Here is a 6,000-nt window from a genome sequence, read left to right as displayed (position 1 = left end):
ACAAAAGGATAGAAAAACAGATATGTAATCTTTCAAGTTTATTTCTAAAGGCCAGTATTCTCTCAGGAAAGATTTAGGAGAGCAAAATTTCACCTACCGAGAGTGGGGTTCGAACCCACGCGGGCACTAGCCCATTGGATCTTAAGTCCAACGCCTTAACCACTCGGCCATCCCGGTTGCTGACTACCGCTGTTCTGCAATTATTTTTTAAAATTAGAACCAATGTATTGTCCTGTGCATATAAGAAAACACTGAATTATTTCTGGCTTTGTGGAATTGCATCAAAATATGAGGAGGATTATGACTGAGAAAACACAGCAAGCTCTCTGTGCTTTCTGAAACCTCTCACTTTTTCCTGTCCGCTCTCACTAGATCACCTCAAATCCAGAGAAATGCTTGTCTTTTCTCAAGGTTGTTGTTGTTGTTGTTAGTTGCTAAGTAGTGTCCGACTCTTTTGCGACCCCATGTACTGTATCCCTCCAGGCTTTCCTGTCCATGGGATTTCCAGGCAAGAATACAGGAATGGGTTGCTATTTCCTTCGCCAGGGAATCTTCCCGTCCCAGGGATCTAAGCGGGGTCTCCTGAATTGGAGAAATCTCATTCATTACAGCTGAGCCACCAGGGAAGCCCAAGAAAAGAAGAAAGGATTACGAGAAAAATCACAACATTCGTTAAGTTCACCTACTACTCATCAGTAGCCGTTGTAAATTCTAGTGGTGGAGGTCGAAAACTCCCAAGTGGAGGTGCCGGGGATTGAACCCGGGGCCTCGTGCATGCTAAGCACGCGCTCTACCACTGAGCTACACCCCCGTTGCTAATCCTTTGTCCGAAAAGGAATAAACAAGTGGGAGGAGGAGGCCCTAGAGTAGCAGAAATTACCGCACTAACGCCAACAACAAGGCTTCTCAGGTACCACTACCGAAGGCACTGTCCCAAATTTTCCTTAAGAGATTAGCGGTTTGCCTGCTGAATTCAACCCCCCACCGCACGACAACAGACTGGGGCCCAAGAGACACTATATTGAAACGAGCTCACTTTGGGATTACATTTGGAAATCACTAGTGGACCCAGCGGAGAAGGCAATGGCACCCAACTCCAGTACTCTTGCCTGGAAAATCCCATGGACGGAGGAGCCTGGTAGGCTGCAGTCCATGGGGTCGCGACTGAGCAACTTCACTTTCACTTTTTACTTTCCTGAATTGGAGAAGGAAATGGCAACCCACTCCAGTGTTCTTGCCTGGAGAATCCCAGGGACGGGGGAGCCTGGTGGGCTGCCGTCTATGGGGTCGCACAGAGTCGGACACGACTAAAGCGACTTAGCAGCAGCAGCAGTGGACCCAGAGGCAGTTCAAATTCGTGACTTTGATTTTAATGGCAAAATGCTTTCACTGACAGCCCAATATGTCCATAAAAGAAACACATTGGGCTAGGTATAGGCTGTGGTTGTTGCTCAGTCCCTAAGTCGTGTCCGACTCTTTGCCACTCCATGGACTGCAGCCCGCCAGGCTTCCTTGTCCTTCTCTACCTTCCGGAGTCTGCTCAAATTCATGTCCACTGATGCTACCTAACCAACTCATCTTTTGCTGCCCCCTTACTCTTCTGTCCTTAATCTTTCGCGGCATCAGGGTTTTTTCCAATGAGTCAGCTTTTCGCATCAGGAGGCCAAGGTATTAGAGCTTCAGCTTCAGCATTAGTCCTTCCAATGAATATTCTGGGTTGATTTCCTTTAGGATTGACTGGTTTGATCTTCCTGCTGTTCAAGGGGCTCTCAAGGGTCTTCTCCAGCACCGCAGTTTGAAAACATTAATTCTTTGGCCCTCAGTTTTCTTTATCGTGCAACTCTCACATCCATACACGACTACTGGAGAAACCAAAGCTTTGACTGTACGGACCTTTGGGGGCAAAGTAGTATCTCTGGTCTTTAATACGCTATATTTGTCATAACTTTTCTTCCTGGGAGCAAGCATCTTTTAATTTCGTGACTGTAGTCACTGTCCACAGTGATTTTACAGCCCAAGAAAATAAAATCTGTCACTGCTTCCACTATTTCCCTTATATTTATCCTGAAGTGATGGGACCAGATGCCATGATCGTAGTTTTTTTAATGTAAAGTTTCAAGCCAGTTTTTTCACTCTCCTCTTCAAGTGGTCTGGTACTCCCATCTCTTTAAGAATTTTCCTCTGTTATTTGTGATCCACACAGTCAAAGGCTTTCGCATAGTCAATGAAGCAGAAGTAGATTTTTGGGTGGGGGTGGGGAACGCTATGATCCAATAAATGTTGGCAATTTGATCTCTGGTTCCTCTGCCTGTTTGAAACCCAGCTTGTACATCTGGAAGTTCTCAATTCAGGTACTGCTGGCTACAGACCCGAAGACTAGAACTTCAAGTGCTTCCAGAAAAGACAGCACTTGTGACAATAGGGACTCCAATCTTTGCACTCAAAAGTATCCCCCGGAAGACTTATTACAAATGCAGATTCCAGAACCCCTCTTGCAATGATCCTTTAATAAATGGGGTAGATTTCAAGAATCTTAATTTTACCAAGGACTCCCAGGTAATCCTAACATCAACTGTCTTAAATGGCAACAGTCATGTAGGAGTGCTGAAAGTTGTCATGGGGAATTTAAGAATCCATGAAAGAAGCTCCCAAATAGGAAATTTGTGTATCTGGAGGAGACAGAGCTGAAATGAAATCCTGAAGCACAAGTTGGAATAGAATGAAGTAATATTGAACACTTAATGTGTGAATATCTCTCAGGTAACCAAGAGAAACCCCACTATGAAAGGGTCGTGTCAGTTGTACCAGATAAGCAAAGAGGGTCCAAAGACAACTGTTCAAGTTTCTGGGGCAGTCCAATTTTTACTTGTGGCTCAGCTGGTAAAGAATCCGTCTGCAATGTGGGAGACATTGGTTCGATATCTGGGTTGAAAAGATCCCCTGGAGAAGGAATGGCTATCCACTCCAGGATTTTGGCCTGGAGAATTCCAGTCCGTGAGGTCGCAAAGGCTGAGAGACTTTAACTTTCTTTTCAATCTTTACTTGGACTGTTCGAACTGCCTCCGTCCATAACCAGATCTTTCTTTTTGATAAATTCATGGAAAAGAAATGGCCCCCTCAAGTCCTTTGACTGTTCAACTCTGATTTTGAATCTCTGGTCAGATCAAGTTTCCATTCCTAGAAGAGATTCCTGTCCAAATATGCTGCTGCTGCTGCTGCTAAGTCACTTCAGTCGTGTCCGACTCTGTGCGACCCCGTAGACGGCAGCCCACCAGGCTCCCCCGTCCCTGGGATTCTCCAGGCAAGAACACTGGAGTGGGTTGCCATTTCCTTCTCCAATGCATGAAAGTGAAAAGTGAAAGTGAAGTCGCTCAGTCGTGTCTGACTCTTAGCGACCCCATGGACTGCAGCCTACTAGGCTCCTCCATCCATCGGATTTTCCAGGCGAGAGTATTGGAGTGGGGTGCCATTGCCTTCTCCATGTCCAAATATACTTCGTAGTAAAAATCTCAACCAAACCGCTGAAATGAAAAACAACACGTTGTGACGTTCTTCACTATCGGGGCCTCGTGGCTTAGTTGGTTAAAGCGCCTGTCTAGTAAACAGGAGATCCTGGGTTCGAATCCCAGCGAGGCCTTTATCTTCTTGGCTTCAAAAGCAAACTCCATGGCCTCAGAACTTTAATCTTCAAAGGCTGCTGGAGAAGATATTTTGAAGACAAGCAAAGAAGCAGGAGTTAGAAAATTAATGGGTTGTTTTCTGGTTGAGTATTAAAATAATATTTTGAATAACAGTCGTTTTTCAGATGTCTCATTTGCAAATATTTTTCTCTGTCTTGTCTTAATTTTTGTTAAAATGTCTTTCACATAGCAAGTTTTAAAATTTTAATGAAGTTCACCTTTAATTCTTTCAGTAGATAAACAGTTTTCTTAGCACCATTAGTTGAAAAGACTGTAATTTCTCCATTGAATGGTCTTGGCACTCTTGTCAAAAGCCAACTGATCATATATGCAAGAATCTACTTGTGGGGTCTTTATTCTATTTCATTGGTCTATATTTCTGGCTATAAGTCAGGACCACATGGATTTGGTTCCTGTAGCTTTAAAGTAAATTGTGAAATTAAGAAGTGAGAGGGCTCCAAATTTATTCTGCTTTTTCAAGATCTTTTTGGCTATTTGGGTGGTTCCACAAGAGTCAATGTTAATTTTAGGATGAATTTTTTTTAATCTCTAAAAAAAATTGGGATTATGATAGGGATTGTATTGAAACTGCAGATCACTTTGGACTTTATTGACATTATAACCATATTAGTCTTACAATTCATGAATACAGATATCTTTCCATTCACTGATATCTTCTTTAATATCTTTTTTTTTCTCTCTCTAAAGTTTTATGGTTTTCAGTGTAAACCTCTGCCTCCACCTTGATTAAGTTCATTCCTAAATGTTTCATTCTTGTTCATGCAATTGTAAAAGGAACTGTTTCTTAATTTGTTTTGGATTGTTCATTGTAAGTGAATAAACATGCAACTGATTTTGTATGTTGAATTTTGTGTCTTTCAATTTTGCTGAATTCTTTTATTAGCTCTAATGTGTGTGTGTGTGTGTAATCCTCAGTACTTTCTATGTATGACATTATATCTTTCTCTTGACTACTTGTCCTGGCTAGAATTGATATTACTATGCTGAATAGATGTAGTAAAAGTGAACACCTATGTCTTGTTCCAGGTATTAGAGAAAAAGCTTACACTTTTCCACCATTGAAGATGCTGTGACTTTTTGATAAATGACTTTTATCATGAAGATAAAATAGTTTCCTGCTATTCCTAGTTTATTGATTTTTTTTTATCATGAAAGAATGTTGTCAAATGCTTTTTCTGCATCTATTGAGATGGTCCTGTTCTTTTTTTCTTCATTCTGTTAATATGTTAAATCTCGCTTACATTCCAGGAATGTATCTTATTTGGCTGTGGTGTATAATATGTTGCTGTATTCAGTTTGCTAACATTTTGTTGAGGATTTTTGCATCTATGTTCATCAGGGATATTAATCTGCAGTTTTCTTTTCTTCTAATGGCTTTGATATTAAGGGAATGCAGTCTTCATAGAATGAGTTATGTTCCCTTCTTTTCAATTTTTTGGAAGAGTTTGAGAGGGATTGTGTTAATTCTTCTTTAAATGTTTGGTAGAATCCACCAGTGAAAATGTCTAGGTTGGACTTTTCTTTGTTGTAATTTTTTTGATTACTGCTTCAATATACTTAACAGTTATAGGCTGTCAAAATATTTGTTTCTTCATGTTTCAGTTTTGGTAAATTGTGTGTTTCTGGGAATTTGTCCATTTCATTTAGGTTATCCAATATGCAGTCATACAATTTTTCATAGTGTTGGCTTGTAATATTTTTATTTGTGCAAAATCTGTAGTAATATCCCCACTTGCATTTCTAATTTTAGTAATTTGAATATCTTCTTTATGTTTTTCTTTGTAAATCTAGCTAAACATTTGTCAATTTTGTTGAACTTTTCAAAGAGCCAAATTTTTGTTTCATTAATAATTTTTCTATTGTTTCCTGCCTGCCCTTTCTGATTGCCAGTCTTACCTGAGTGCCTGCCCTATGGATTTACAACTTGCTTAGCCAGTCCCCACAACTGGCACTCCCCAGTTTCTTCAGTAAATAACCCCACCTCCCAGTATAAAAATGTTTTCTTGATGATTCTACACAAATTGACCATCTCTGGATAACCAGCAGGCGTATCAGCAATATTCCTAGAACTTTCTAGTAACTACCCACTCTACCTACTCCCAGGGAACCACTATTCTGACTCCTAACAATGCAAAAGCTTCTTGCCTACTTTGTAATGTAAACAATTGGCGTCATAGAATACGTTCTCTTTTGCGCGTGGTTTCTTTTGGTCAGCAGGTCTGTGTTCATTCTTATACGTTATGGACTATTTTTTCTTGTTGCTTTATAGATTTTGACGCTAACAGACCTAGGCAATTGC

General features: G+C 40.7%; 4 non-coding genes across 4 annotated transcripts; 2 read left to right on the top strand and 2 right to left on the bottom strand.

Annotated features, from left to right (window-relative positions):
* Positions 1-94: 94 nt before the first annotated feature.
* Positions 95-177, bottom strand: TRNAL-UAA (transfer RNA leucine (anticodon UAA)). The gene has a single exon. It is a non-coding gene; the product is annotated as a tRNA-Leu (tRNA).
* Positions 178-739: 562 nt separating this feature from the next.
* TRNAA-AGC (transfer RNA alanine (anticodon AGC)) lies at positions 740-811 on the bottom strand. Its single transcript has one exon. It is a non-coding gene; the product is annotated as a tRNA-Ala (tRNA).
* A 2,752-nt stretch (positions 812-3,563) lies between these two features.
* Positions 3,564-3,637, top strand: TRNAT-AGU (transfer RNA threonine (anticodon AGU)). The gene has a single exon. It is a non-coding gene; the product is annotated as a tRNA-Thr (tRNA).
* Positions 3,638-3,644: 7 nt separating this feature from the next.
* On the top strand, positions 3,645-3,722 carry MIR2379 (microRNA mir-2379). Its single transcript, NR_031298.1, has one exon. It is a non-coding gene; the product is annotated as a microRNA mir-2379 (primary transcript).
* Positions 3,723-6,000: the final 2,278 nt, after the last annotated feature.

Source organism: Bos taurus, chromosome 23, assembly GCF_002263795.3.
Source record: "Bos taurus isolate L1 Dominette 01449 registration number 42190680 breed Hereford chromosome 23, ARS-UCD2.0, whole genome shotgun sequence".
Lineage (NCBI taxonomy): Eukaryota > Metazoa > Chordata > Mammalia > Artiodactyla > Bovidae > Bos > Bos taurus.
This window is presented reverse-complemented; position numbering and strand designations above follow the sequence as displayed.